This window comes from Colias croceus, chromosome 11 (assembly GCF_905220415.1).
Source record: "Colias croceus chromosome 11, ilColCroc2.1".
NCBI classification, from domain to species: Eukaryota; Metazoa; Arthropoda; class Insecta; order Lepidoptera; family Pieridae; genus Colias; species Colias croceus.
The window spans coordinates 3,981,470-3,997,440 of NC_059547.1; the positions used below are offsets into that span (position 1 = coordinate 3,981,470).

The following is a 15,971-nucleotide window of genomic DNA, read 5'->3' on the forward strand; positions in this document are numbered from 1 at the left end:
GGCGGGGAGTGGACTTACCGGAGTTTGATATGTATCGACTCAATTTGTGTATAATATTAATTATTATGTTCTATTGTATTTTTAAAGCATGTACATGTTAAAATTATATATTTTTTCGTAACTTTCAAAGCATTTCTTGGAAATAAATCTAAATACCTACGACCGAAGTATAACAGATCGTAATCTGCGATAAAAATTATTATGTACTTACAAATATTTTTATTTTACCGATAATAATAATTATGTACTTCACTAGTTTTGTGTGTTTCTTTTTTATTTAATTTTTAGAAGGTATAAATTATATTAAGTATAATAATTATGAGAAATAATTACCCGCTTGCATGCATGTGCCAAACAAAGAACATACGAGTTCAAACTTCAACAGCAGCGCCCGCCGGCTACGGCCGGCTAGAGGCTCTCATTGAATGTAGAGCCGAAAGTACTAATGGGCAATGGCGCTTATTTATGATTTTAATTGAAGCTTTTATATTACCATTTTTATTTCGGTTTAAAAATTGCATCTTGGACGGTTAAACGACTTGGTTGTCATCTTTTGAGTAATACTTTTTGGCGCGACTTACGATCCTGACGCCCTTTTTACGGCGAAGAATACAGAGGTCTAGTGTCTACGTTTCCGCATCCGACCACAGAGCAAGTAATATAGCCTACGACTCATATGCGACGAGTACATACAAAATTGTATTACATAATATTTATAATACTGTAGGTGTAAGGTGTTAACTAGGTACTGCACAACTCGCTCAGTCGCTCTATTCTAAAACCGGCACTCTATTACAATATGTACTTAGATATTTATTTAACAAATAATTGTTGGTCTTTTTTATATTTTTAATTAAGAAATATATTTTAATTTTATTAATAGAGATAGCAATAGTTCATTGTTTAGAACATGAGAATTGAGATATATCGGATGTAGGTACTGTTCGATTGTGTTCAATGTTCATACATGACTTCATAATGATTAGTAGTAGTAGATGGTAGATATAGTACTATGTTCATGACTAGCTATTGCCGCAATAGATTGATAATTTGTATAATTTTTAAAATAGCGGGTCAAGATGAAAAACTTAAATTTATAAGAGTGATAAAAAAAAATGTGTAATATAAAAATAATATGTATTTCAGTTTATAACTATAATAGATAAATTACCTACTTATTCAATCTATAACATTAAAATGTACAACTTTAAATACAGATAGATATAGAGCTGTTAACGAAATCTATAGAGCAACTTTCTAGGATATCAAATTTTTTGGATCTTTTTTGCAAAAAGCACAACACAATTAAAATATTATGTGCATCATTGCCTCCACAGCCTGTAATGAACTATGAAATACAGCTGAACATGATAACATGTTCAGCTGTATTTCATACTTTCTTTGATAATAATCATATATAATATTATGTAAGTAGCTAATATTATATTCTAAGTATGCATCTTGGTTATGTTATAACTTAACATTTTCGATAACTCATGTTGAGTCTTAAATTATATTGTACTGATTGTAGGTAGGTAACTAGAGCTAGGTTACAGGTAGCGATTAGCAGTAAGTGATAACCGTCGAGATTAAATTATACCAACAAACGCTCTAAGTATAATTGCTTCAGAATTGTTTGAGAACAGGATAAGCCAATAGTCCTATGCGGATGTAAATTATTCTAAACCTATACATTCACGCGAACGTAGTAGGTTGAAACTTGAAACAAACTACGCTCAGCTTCGACGGCCCAACGATGAACGAAGTTTCAATTCAGTAATAACTGCGAGGCTGTACGGACTGCGCGCCTTCGGCCCCGAATCCCGCGTAAACATTTACGTCAATTCCAAAAACTTTTATATGCATAGAGATTGCTCTTCTATCCTTGTGAAAGTGGATATCCATCAATATAAACCAGTTTCGAATAATTATTAAAAACTTTTATCTAAATTTTATTGGACTTTTATCGACTGTTGCAGTTTGTTTATAGAAGCGATCGCGGCGGTCATTTAGCCGGTTGTCATCAATTCGCAGGTTTGTATTTACATTTAAAATGGTTAATCTCGCAAATATCTTTTGTTTTATTTATCAGTACTCTGCCTGGTACAGTGCCAATTTTTGTAGTCAACAAAGTTTCGTCAACAACGCAACTCTACCATCAACTGACTGACAATGAAATTATTGTGGTTTTAACCCACAAGTGACGAAAAATTAATGGATTTTTAATAACACTTACTACAAATAATAAATTTTGTAGTTAAGCTTCGATTGTTTTGGTTATTTATTGAAATTTATGCCGACAAAAATATGTGTAGAGTCAAATAAAATCTCTACATCTGCTATATCTCTACATATACATAGATCAATCTGTCCGATTAAATTAAATGAGAATTAAACATGCACAATTTATGCAGTACATAATTTAAAAATTAAATCCATGCAAAGAATCAAAAGGAAGCCAAAAGGTAACTACGTATTCGATATTGTACATGGGTTAAGCATAACTTTTACTTTATTTGTGATTTATTTAATTATTTATTTATTTTGCTTGCTATTATAGTTATACCTAGTGACATGAAAATATTATTCTTTTCAAGCATAGCTAGGTACCTAATAAAATATTGGATACGCATAAAGTTATTATGCTATAGGTAGGTATCAAAATATACCTCCTAAAATACTGCGTCTGAAGTTGTTTATATTTCGCCGTGACCAACATTACATTAATACTTATACGGTTACATTTCAGGTTACTTTTGCTATTATTGGTTTGTTTCACCAAGTGATTGCATAACTGAAAGCATAAAGCTTATACAATAGGCCCGTGGAGTGACCGTCAACATACCGGTTCACTGTTTACAAATTGTTGCATTGCTTGATTGCAATTTCTCGATTGTTTCATACGATAATATTGTTCTAATTACTAGCAATTTTTATTGATAAGAGCAATACATAGAACAAAAAATAATATGAGTAATTTTGTTTTATTTATTTTGTATAGGTACACGTGACATTAAGTTATGTAAGTAGGTAGGTAGTAAACAAGGAATAAGGATCAATAATTGTTGCCTGATTAGGTAATATAATTTGTACGTATTCTCTGTATGAGATTGTGCTAACGACGATTGTTATTTTCCGCACATTAAATATCAATTTAATTTGTCGAAACAATAGATATACTTACAAAAATAAACACTTTATCCTTAAGAATATTGTCACTAACTTACCTACCTTCATGTTGAAATTCACATTGAATTGGTAACTTCCGGCAATTAAGCTGTTTTTAAAATTATCTATTATTCTCTCTTTAGAAATTGAATATCATGGTATTAATTCTCCAATTTTGATCGTTATAGTAACTGATAAAACCCAAACTGACTCATGAGCCATGGCTCACTTCGCAATGTAAACGGAAATGCTCTGATTGAAATAACAAGGGATCCCATAGATGCCGTAGCTCTTTCATAACTTAATAAACTTGCAATTGATTTAGTTTTCCTAAATTATTAGCTGTAATGTTGCGTTAATAGTTCCTTGTAAATCTTTAAATTGCCATAATGCCAATAAAGTTAGAAACAGATACATCTATACAGAGAAATTAACCTTGCTTTAATCATGAAAATATGAATAAATTTATAAATAGTGATGTAACGATACATGATTTATGCATAAAAGTTACCAACATTTAACAGAGACTCATCTGTAAATCGTATTCTTTTAAATAACAATGCCAAATCAAAAAACAAGAAAACCATTTATTTTAGTATTATTACTTTGCAAAGTCAGTTAAACTTTAAGTTATACACATACAATCAGTACCTAATAAAAGTTTACTATTGGTAGAGTTTTTTCGGAAAACAAAGTGCGCCCGCGCGGGCGGCCGGGCCTCCCGAATCGTTCATTGGGCGCGGTTTTTTGAATTGTTTGATATCGGTATCGGTTGTTTTATTAACGGCGATACCGATACCGGTATCGGTATCGTTACATCCCTATTTATAAACATACTAACAATTTTTTTAAATGATGGAAACTTATTAGTTATTGGTTAAATAATAATTATCACCAATACTTGCATAAATACCATACCTATTGAGAACAAAATATTAAGAAGAGCGGTGTAAAATGCAGTAGTTACCTACATATTTAATTTAACGATTATTAGAAAATACACAGATTTTATTTTAAATTACTGTTAGGTACTATCCCAAACAACCCAATAATTTATAGAGTGAACTTTATTTCATTCTATGCCTAAGAATTTCAACTTGTGCCTTTTTTTAAATAAAATATAGAACAGTAAGTATATTGAATGTCGAAAAATATTATTTTGAATCTTGGAAAATTACTTTGCTACCAACAGATATTCTTTATCTCCTTTTGACAAAGAAAAATAAGCGGCGCGGTTTATTTTATATTTTTTAATTCCACCGGCTTTTTTCATTTTATACAATTGAAGAGACTTCTTTAGCAGCAGCCACTGGAACACAAGCAACAAAGATATTCTATCTATTTTTTTTGAAAATTCAAAACATTCCACACTCTATTCGGTTCATAGTTATAACAGTTGACTTTGGAGGTTATTTAACATAGTTTAATATTGAAGTTAAAATAGAAACATCACGAACAAAAATCTTAATTGGAAGAAGCAACCATGATGTGATTGTAAATGGGTATGTCATTTCATTGCTCGTTTCCGTCATAAAATTGCACGGTTCTGCATCGAGTTGACAATTGAGAAACGATATCATTAGTGCCTTCTAATGACACGGCTGCGTTAATGACCACAGAAAACATATTTTTTCATGTTCCATTTCCTATGAGGGAAATTATGAGTGTGATGGTATAATTAGGCCTGCTTGGTAGCCCTCCACTTAGCATCGATTGTTGTAAAATGACTTGGTGAACAGTAATAACAGACAAAAAAGTCGAAATTTCGTTTTTATTACATAGTGCTAGATGTTTACAGTTATGTATATGTGGCGGAAAATTGGAGCTGCCTGTTTGTGAATTACTTTAATTGATATAGCCATGGACTAGGTCAATAATTACATGCCTAGTGGGTCTTTTAAATTTTCATTTACTACTTCTGATATACTTTGTTGATAAAGTACTATCTAGGTGTATCAAATACCTAGGAGAAATTAAATATACCTACCACGTAAGAAACTAGGACCAATGAACAGAAATGTACATTTTATTTAAGCTTTAAATTAAATAAACTTTTTCACCATGGATTGTAAACAGCATTTCACGCAATACTGGGCATAAAGACTCGCACAAAATTTTACGCAAATACTTGAAATACTCGCATTACGTCTATAGAAATTGGCACGATTTGGTGGTCACCGTCAATTATTTCGAATGCTATTTCAATAATGTTGTACTTACCTACAGACAATTCACAAGTTTAGTAATAATATCTAGTAATGATTTTTCTAATGGTTTTGACTTTTGACGGTTTTAAGGTCTCAGCACACATATGGGATCGGAAAGGGATCGTAACCGTAACGCCTTTCGCCTCGCTGTCAACCAGGCGTCAACCTACCGTATGCACGTGACGAAAGCGTATCAGCAGCGCCTGTACGTCAACTCGGCTACGGCTAGGCGACACCGGCGTTACGCCTAAAAACGGTAAGTACGGCAAGTCGTAGCAGGCAGAGACGTAAGCGCGGGGACGGAGAGACGTAAGCTCGGGGACGGAGAGTCGTAAGCGCGGGGACGATGAGCCGTTAGCGCTGGAATTGCAAGTTCGGAGCCTGTTCCGAGGGGAGGCGATTACGTTACTATTCCGATTAGTGTGCGTTGCAGTAGGGAGTTTAATACAAACCATTCTGAACGGCTCGAGGCGATACGGTTACGATCCCTTTCCGATCCCATATGTGTGCTGATACCCTTAATGGGTCAAAATTTAGCTGTATATTTTTAATATGTAAAGAATATTGGAAATTATTACTTACTTTCATTGCGTTATATTATTTTTAAGTAGGTACATTTTGAAACAAGACAGTTTTGTACAAGGATGATGATGTAACATTACTCGCCTATATTTGGTACTCAGTGCATATTTAGTTGACTGCTTATTAATTGCATTAATTTGATGCCTTTCGTAACGCATTGCGTGGTTTACGTTACATATTATCATTATGTATGATTTACGATTTATTATTTAATTCATTATTTCCTCAAATTTATCGTTTAAATCATATCATTTGAAACGCAACACGTCTTGATCTCAAAAGAGTTTTATACGAGTAACACTATTCTGCATACTGTATCGCTTAGAATCATAATGCATTAAAATTAAAAACTCAATGCATAGTTTTACTAAGGTTTTACTATAATAAAGGCTAATCAAAAATATGTTTAAGGTTAACGGATATAATACCTTTTTATTACCTATTTATTTAATTTGTATTATTTTTTCAAGTAACTCTTTAAGGTTAATTCAATCTTTGCTTTGCTAAGTTTATCCAGGTTTTAGGAAATTCGAAAATACATTATTAGTGTTCCTCTAATCAGAGTTTTACAAATATAACTTCCAGTACGTAGTACTAATACCTGAATATAGGTATGTAGGTAGGTAATGACAATCACAGCTCCATTGTTTATACAAATGAGTGCAGTCACCATGCGAGAAAATCGCAGAATTGCACAAACTGATGCAGCAGGTACTACATTTGTAGGTATCCAAATTGTTTGTCAGTTATACATTTGCAACGTTTATCTGATCAAGCCAGAATATCTGTTAGTTTTTAAACACACTTCGATATATTGCAGTTTTATCTGAAACGTTAGATCGTAACGAGATAATAACGTTACGCGTTAGCTCCCTTTTAGATTACCTATGTAGGCAGTTGTGATAGAATAGATTATTATCTATTTTCATTCTATTTTATGGAATTTATTTGTTAATTGAGAGCATGTTTAAGTACCTACGTCGATAGTTTTTGTACTTTGAAGTAAATTAATATTACACTGCTATCACAGCTTCTACTTATTTACTTGTAAAGTAAACACACGTTACGACAAGAATACGATATTTCCCTTTATCTCACTGTTTGTCAAGTCCCTATGTAATTTTGATACAACTGTTGCTAGAAGTAGCGCAGCGTTACAAATTATCCAATCAGAGAAATGTTCATTAAAGAAACACATGCAGGGTTAATTTACTACGGCTTTTAAGAAAAACACCGTTTCGAATGAATTGTCTACTGGCTGACGATATCGATGGTATTGTATTAATTGGAATCGAACTAATTAAGCTTATTGCTAACAACCGATCTTATCATTACCATTTGTAATTACGTGAACAGGTATAGTATAGAAACATTTATTGAAATAATGGATTATTGTAAGCCGATTACTAGTTTATGCTACAATGGTCCCTGCTTTTTTTTTAATTCCGTATCCAAGCAATTTAACATAGAAATGTATTGTTTGTATTGAAAAAGAAAACTTTTCACAGACTCTACATAGGCTCGTCATAATATTTGTTTAGAACGTGATAGGTTAACTTTTTCTGATGTTTCGTTTTTATTAACCTTTGGCTGACGACGTGGTCTAAATGTAACTTTAACGCCGCAGTACCGTCTCATAGACGTTAAAACTTAAATTGAAATAAAATAATATAAATTAAACAATACTATACTGTAACGGTTTTACAAATTGATTCATACATGTTTTAGAACAATTTAATACAGATAAAATAAAACTACTGTCCTTAATTTAATAATAATCAACATTTATTCATGAATACACTATAATTGCTTAGCTTAATTTAGGAACTCTTTTTTTTTATAAATCTACACATCAATCGAAAAATGAACTTAAATAATCGTTACTTCTTTGTATTATAATTTAAAAATAACAAAAATAATTAGTCTTTCTTCAATAACAAAAAAAATGACAAGGCACATTTTCGGTATCTACATTTTCAACGTCCCGTGTTAGTCATTGGTCATTGCATATTTGAAGACAGCATGTAAGACACATTGGCTTTCTGCATTGATAGCAGTTGTACTTTGTTCTTTTTTTAGGTGAGATGGACATAAGCACACGTCTTCCGAATTACAGGTTCCGGATAAGCTTGGCTTTTTAGAGACGGAGGAGGTTCAGGCATGTCGGTTGGTCCAATGCAGTGCCGGTGGAGAAGTTGATCTTTCAACTGGGGTTCTTTCCCGTTTCCTTGGCATACTCCTAGCTAGCATAGGTGTTTGTGGCATACTCTTTGGTGCAGATTTCTTTTTTCAAGGCATTCTGCGAAAGAGAATAAAATTAAAACCGATGTGACGTCAACGAGACCCTATGTGGCTACCTACGTAAACACAGAGGTGACGACCAAGAGACATGCTTAGTTTTTGTACATAAACACCGTACTTACGTCTGTGAGACGGCGATCGCTCCTGTGGGAACACCTGTGCACTCGGTGCGCTGGTGGCCGTGACTGGCGGCAACAAGATGGCAGGATAGGAAGGTAGCGGGAGGGGTAACGCTGCACGTCGCGTTATTTGAAAAATATTGTCATAATAAAAATAGTGACGTCTGTGAGACGTATAGCACGTCAGTTAAAGGTTAATATTACGTCTAGTAAAACCTTCGCCATTTTCTTGTTAATGAAAGAAATTAAGAAGCAAATGCATGCTGTAATGTTATTTACACTTGCTTATAAACGAAGCGTTCCTTCTAAGGCTTTAAACTTTATCCCATTCACTGCATATTCGCGAAGAAAATGTAAGAATGCAGGTAGATACTAGATACTTAAGAAAATTAGAAAATATTTAACACCGTCATAACGACGTTCACTATGGGAAGTTTCCATTTAGTGTGAGAATAATATTGAAACATAAAATTTAAACACGTTTTTATTTACTTAGTACCTAACTTTTGCGTATTTAAAATGTTCAACGATTATTTTATTAATAGAACACCAATTATTAAATTCTTTAGTTTTTATTTTATCTTATTTTAACAGTTACAAGAATACTACGCCGTTCATAAGTTAAGATATAAGTTGAATGGAAAGGTAAAGACGACCTTGAACTATCACTTGGAATTATGTAACCTAGAATACGAGCTATATTATCAGTCTGTTGACGTTACGGATTTAACGATTACTTTTAACTTAGTCTCAAAATTTATCTTGGAATTTCTAGACAATAGCGTGAAAAAGTAGATAGTTTTTACATAATCCATACAGTGAAATATTCTCAGTTTCTCTTACCGTGTATCTTGTATCAGTAGTATATTAGCAATAGACGTATTGTATTGCACAAAAATTCTCACGCTTATGTTGAAATCAAATCGTGAATCGGGATGCGAATTTTTATATGACGTGATTTGTGTGCAGGCTCGTGAACGATTTTAAATGTCATTCAGTTTTCAAACGACTCTGAAATAACAGAATATATGTAGATATGTTTTATGTTAATGTATAAATAGGTACTGTTTTGAACTTACTTGATAAATTATTGATTCGGTGCCTTCTAAAATATTAAAATACAGGAAAAATATATGTCCATAATAATAAAAAGTTTCCATACATGTACTGTTATTATATGTAGTTTTCAAATATATCACACAATTTTTCCGCATTTATGATAAGGTATGTTTAAAATAATAATAACAATCAAGTAGATAATCAAACAGTGATTATTTCAATAGAACTGCGACATATACACATGAATTGTTACACGCTTATTACCCATATATGTACATATAAAATACAATACTTATACCTACAGCATTAATGCCGGAAAAAACAGACTACGTAGTTACAAATCAATGCCTACAGCCGGCTGTTTGTCAGTCGGAACACGGGGTCATTTGGAGACAATTGATACATCGAGACGCCGTAAATGCTCCTCCGCTCAGTTAACATATCGCGGGATCAGATGAATGTGTTATCTGTTGCGAGATACGATTTATTGCTATGTTCGTTTTACTTTTTTATAGCCGAATTAATCTTATGTTATACACAGCTATATTGTAGTCTGAAATTGAGAAATGTATCGTATCAAATGATACTTCATGAAACACTTTCAGAGTGTCAAATGTTTCTGAAAGTGTTTTGAAGTACTTTCTGAGACATAAAACAATGTAAATATTGAACTTAACTTGTAATTATTAGAACAGCTTGTAGAATAAAATTATTATTGGTGTTCAATGGCATTGTAAACCTTGTAACCAACAGTATAAATGTTTGAAGAAAAATATTATTGATTGGCCTACCTATATTATACCTAATTATGTACCTTATACATTTCAGAATGTAGATAGGTTAAATTGGTGATTATTAATTAACATGGAATTGTACTGAATAATGTTCAATGGTATTTCAAGAAACATCTTAATAAGTCAAACTTCCTCTATTTTGACTCTACCTGTCTCTATGATATATTGAGTTTATTTAATATTCATCAACCATGACTGAACCTAAACACCAGTTAATAAACTCTTTCAAAACATATTTATGACGCATTAATAGATGCATGATATTCTCAATATTTTGAATGTTTGATGCCAATTGTTTAAGGCAATGCGAGGACTCTTCGAGTATCTCTACAAGGTGCAATTCTATGTTTTGTATAGGTAATTAATAATTATATATATTTAGGTACCTGTAGTTTTATATAGTCTGTTACGCAAGCCTGTTTTAAAAATACTTTTGAAATTATACATAAGTACTAATTGCTTATGAACACAGTCAAAATTCACTACTTAACCTTACTCGCGGTAAATTAAAAACCTAAATTAATTATTTGCTAAAAGAAACATATAAAATTGTCCGAGGCCGTATGTTAATTATATGAATCACAGTTGTAAAAGTATTCTCGGAATTAATCTATGCACTAGCGTAACAGAAATTGATTGCCGATTTAATGGTTGAATAAGCAAGAATATTAGTTGGGTTTTAAAACGATTAATCTGATTTTCTTTAAGAAGCTTTAATTAGAAATATAATCATTCACGTCTAATAATAATAAAAACGATAGCGTAGGTATTCCAAGGAAAAAAAATGTTGGGTGAATCCGAAATGCAAATCTACGCATTGATGCAATCATCGGAACAATTTAAACCAAGGATAATTCTAATTTATCGAAGAAATTCTTCATTCATCTCAGGATCTCAGTTATACACAAGATATTGTATATCTATAGATACCCGGCGACATGGTGGACCTGAATAACTGTATTACAGAATCTCATTACGTAAAGGTATATAAAGGTCAGCGTTCACTCACAGTATCGATATCTCGAACCGGGAGTATTGCGTACATTTTGCATAATCCCGTCCCGCTGACTCAAATGTCGGGTACATTGTACGATATGACATTTTAAACATGCCCTTATTGGTTCCGTCTCATACGCGATTTTCCAACAGGATTTATTTATCTGAAAAGTAAATATCTAATAGCAAATTAACAAAAAAAAAACTCTTTCAACTAAAAGCTGTTTTCGGTGAATTATTTAAGAGTAAGTCATGAACAAATAACAATACACAAAAGAAAAAATATATAATAGCACACATTTAACAACTTGTTAAAGTGGGTTTCACTTTTATACCAATACTCTTCATTAGAGACTGCATTTGATTCGGTTAATTGTTTTAAAATAAGTAATTTGTTACACTTAATGTTGCCAATTTATTGCATTACGATTATACGTTTTTATTCAAGCGTGTCCGTAAATTGAACTTTTGTTGGAACACTGAAGACTCATTTATGAACTCACGGTCATAATAATACTTATCCATTGTCATGTTAAGTAATAATTGTCTTCCTACGAAATATAACAACAATCAACCAAAAACGTAAATAAGTATTATTTAAATACGGAGCAGAGGTTAATGATACCATCCTACATAAGTTGGGATACCGACAAATTGCGAATAACGAATTATTTTAGTACCTACTCATTGATCGCTATTGAGAAAATAAAATTTGTGGACAAGATTCCGAGCGGTTACGAATTGTGATGTATGAGATAAGATAAATAATGTTTTACTACATAAAAACGATGTTTATTCTCTTTGAGCACGTTCCAACAAACTATAACGCTTTAATCATCAGACCTTGAATATTGTACATTTACTTCGTTCAAAATAGACGACTACAATAAAAATTATAAAACTCTGTTAACAATATCTACTAGATAATCATCGGATAAGTTTGCGTGATCATTATCTACGTTTTGTTGTTAAGCAATAACATGAATGCAATGTCCGCTTATATTAACAGGATTAATGCAAATGTATTACATTATAATTAGTAGTAAAAAATAAATATTAACAATTTTTATCCACACAAGTATTTGCATGTAAGTAAAAAAATTAAGTACTTACACTTAACAACATAAACGATAAAATTTAATACTTAACAACAGCTACAGTCACGTTCGCTATAAAATTATTTTTAACATCGTGTTAAATAAAACAGTGACTTGAATTTTTAAATGAGGAATACAGATGTAAAATCGAACAAATTGGAAACTACAAGTAGGTACTATCGCTCTTAGAAAATTCAGGCATACAATATTTAGTTTTAATACATATACGGTATACCTAAATGGGTATGAATCGTAAGTAGAAAATGTCGAAAGCGAAGGTTCAAGTGTCGTTATTTACCTACGAGTAATGTTACATACATTACCAATACGAACGTCGGACACTCAAAATTATGAAAGAGGTGAACTTGTTCTAGAACGAACAATGATCTGTTTTACATTCACCAATCCTTATTTGTTCAGTAACATTATTATTATTTTTTTTTTATTGGTCTACAAAACTGGTTGCAAATTTACAAATTTTAATTGGATACCTTATCTATGTAACAATAATTATGATAACTGTGTACTTATTTGATTAAATTTAATAATTTATTCCTAATTGAGACCAGAGAACCACCAAATATATCTATTTCTGATCGGATACTATTTGCATAGGTGCACATTCGAAACAGAGGTGCATGTTGACCAAGATTAGTTTTACTTAAAGGTGGCAGAAAACATAATCTGTTGTTATGTAAACGAGTAGTGATACGCGGAATTGAGAGACAAATGCGCTCCAAGACATCAGGACAATCTGCTTCCCCATGTACCTTATAAAGAAATAATATATCCGCTACTTTCCTGCGTGTACGTAAACCACTCAAGTTAAAGTACGACAGACGCTGGTCATAGGAAGTTAAAACCCTACATTTATGGTCTGAGTAACTAAGATGGTACAAAAAACGTTTCTGGACTCTTTCAATTCTATCGGAATGGACTTGGTAACTAGGGCTCCAGACAGCTGAACAATACTCTAGTATTCCACGAACGAGGGTGCTATAAACTAAAATGGTAAGTTGAGATTGTTTCAGGAATCTCATTTGTCTCGTGACGAAGCCCGATAATTGTGAAGCTTTTTTGACAATATGATCGTAATGGATTCTGAAACTTAAAGAACTATCCATGATAACGCCTAGGTCACGGATAAAGCTCACTTCCGTGAGTGGTAAATTATTGATAAGGTAAGTAACAGGTGTTCGAATTTTCTTTCTAGAAAATGTTATGTGATAGCATTTATTAATATTTAAGCACATGTGATTATTTGTACACCATTTTTGTATATTATTAAGATCTGATTGAAGTATGTTAACATCTGTTTTATCCTTAATCGTTCTATAAACTTTCAAATCATCAGCGAACATTCTATAGTTGGATTGTATTACACGCGGGAGGTCGTTAATAAAGATTAAAAAGAAGAGAGGACCGAGATGGGAGCCCTGGGGTATTCCCGATGGAATAGTATAGGGGGTGGATTTAAAACCTCGGATTGAGACAAGCTGGGAGCGGTTGCGTAAATATGACTCGCACCATCTTAATAAGGATCCGTGTATCCCCATATTTGAGAGCTTATGTAATAGAAGATCATGATTTACTAAGTCGAATGCCTTTCTGAAATCGGTATACTTACACAGCATGCACCTCGAGATTCTTATCAAGTGCTTCAGCTATATCAGATACATAACCTACAAGATTTGTGTTTGTTGATTTACGGGGCAGAAATCCGTGCTGGTTTTGATCAATTTTACATTTAATGTGGGCCAAAAGTTTAGTATGTATTTACTATGTCTTCTAGAACTTTTCCAGGTGTGCTTAGAATCGAGATAGGTTGGTATTGGGCAATCTCGTTTAATGAGCCTGCTTTGTGAATCGGAGTTAAGTGTGCGAGTTTCCAAGTAGATGAAAAGAAGCTTAATGTTAATGATTCGTTTAAGATTAGAGTAAGTGGTACATATAGGCCTTTGGCACAATTTTTATAGAATATTGGTGGTATTGCATCGGGTCCTGGGCCTTTATTGGCATCTAAGAGTTTTAAGCGATTTAACACTTCTTTTTCAGATATTACCAACGTGCTAAAAGGGGCGTGCTGTCTGTATCTGCATCATGCATATTTTTGGATAAAGATAAAGATTATGTTATTCCGCCGATAATAATGAATTGATTGTTTTCAAACATTTAAACCAACGCAGGTACTAAAATTATTACAAACTCATTGTAGCCTCAAAAGAAAGTGAGAAAAATATGTAATCCGGCGTGAATGAAGCACAAATTTCGCTGTTAGCGTAATTCAGGTAACCAATTACACGCGGTTTATTCGCTTTGCTCCGATGGCACAGGCACAGTAGTCTGTTTACGCGTATTTTAATACGCAGGGTTGGCAATAAAACTGCTATAAAATGATAATTAAGAAACAACTTACATGATAAACTTCAAATAACGTTGTTACAAAATTTTATGATTTTATAGGCAAACCACTACAAAATAGCTATACCTATTATATTACCTATATGTCGATAATATACCTACCTAATTTTAACCAAATACGTTTATAATATTATGTACTTATTTTCCAAGAATAGATATGGAAAAATCTAAAATGGCTTCTTTTTCATATTCTTATTGGAAAAACAATATGCTTTATAAAGAGGGTATTCTAATTGTTTGCTATATAATAATTTAATGTGTGATCTTTCATAATGCAGATTTACATCGAACTGAAGTGTATTTTAGATTACAGTCAGAGTGCTTATTAAAAGTTCGTTTTTTTAGGGCCGATTTTTCAATCCTTGGTTAAAATTTATCTGACCAATAAATTATTACATGAACATTTTAAAATGTCACCTGTAAACTGTCATATACGGACAATTAGAATACATTTTTGAAATGGTAGTTTAGTACGTTATTAAATGAATACGTTTTAACCAAAGATTGAAAAGTCAGCCCTTAGTGTCATTTTTCGAGAAGAAGAAAAAAACAATAGTTTTGGCAACAGGTGACAACCTTACAATGGTCGCTACTCGCGCTGCAAGCCGCTTTGGTGCGAACTTGTCTAACAACTTTCGCTGCTCGTCCCAATATTGCAAGTGAACTATTGCGTAATTGAATCATCGTTTAGTATTCTACCCGTTTTAAGGTTTTAGAACCTAATAATCACCATTCCAGTATGAACTTTGCTCTAATCACTACTTGAACCCACAATGTACAACGTGCAGGATTTAATACATAAAGAATATTTAGTTTAAGTAATGTTAATGATATCGGTATTGTCGAGACAAGTAAAGTAATGTGAAACAATTTCATTTGCAATGTTTGGTTATATGTATAGGTAATTGACTATCATTTAAGACGTAAGTTATTATTTTGTTTCTGGAAAATATAGTCAATACGCAATAAAATATAGGTACCTTTATTGGGTTAAAATTAACAAATACATTATTCCTTATAATAATCCTAATAGTTTATAGCATAAAATAGGAATCTAGTATTTTTTTGACAATTTGATAGATAGATTTAATCTTCCGGTTTTGCTGCTGGTGAAAAGTATTTATTAATTTTGAAATTTTATTATTTTAAACTCAATCATTCGGGCAATTTTAAGTATATACTATACGTATTATAATATTATGGTCCTTGAGTCTGCTTATTATAATT

The 15,971-nt window shown here is 32.3% G+C and overlaps 1 protein-coding gene and 1 long non-coding RNA gene across 2 annotated transcripts in view; one reads left to right on the forward strand and one right to left on the reverse strand.

Annotated features, from left to right (window-relative positions):
* Positions 1-1,789: 1,789 nt before the first annotated feature.
* The window catches only part of LOC123695804 (extracellular serine/threonine protein CG31145), a 68,338-nt gene continuing 54,156 nt past the window's right edge, over positions 1,790-15,971 (forward strand). The window contains exon 1 of the mRNA XM_045641740.1: positions 1,790-2,034. The gene's annotated coding sequence lies outside the window, so the exon portion shown is untranslated. The remainder of the gene's footprint in view (positions 2,035-15,971) is intronic.
* On the reverse strand, positions 7,721-8,537 carry LOC123695805. The gene is made up of 2 exons (XR_006751978.1): positions 8,381-8,537; positions 7,721-8,256 (listed from the first exon to the last, which is right to left on the reverse strand). It is a non-coding gene; the product is annotated as an uncharacterized LOC123695805 (long non-coding RNA).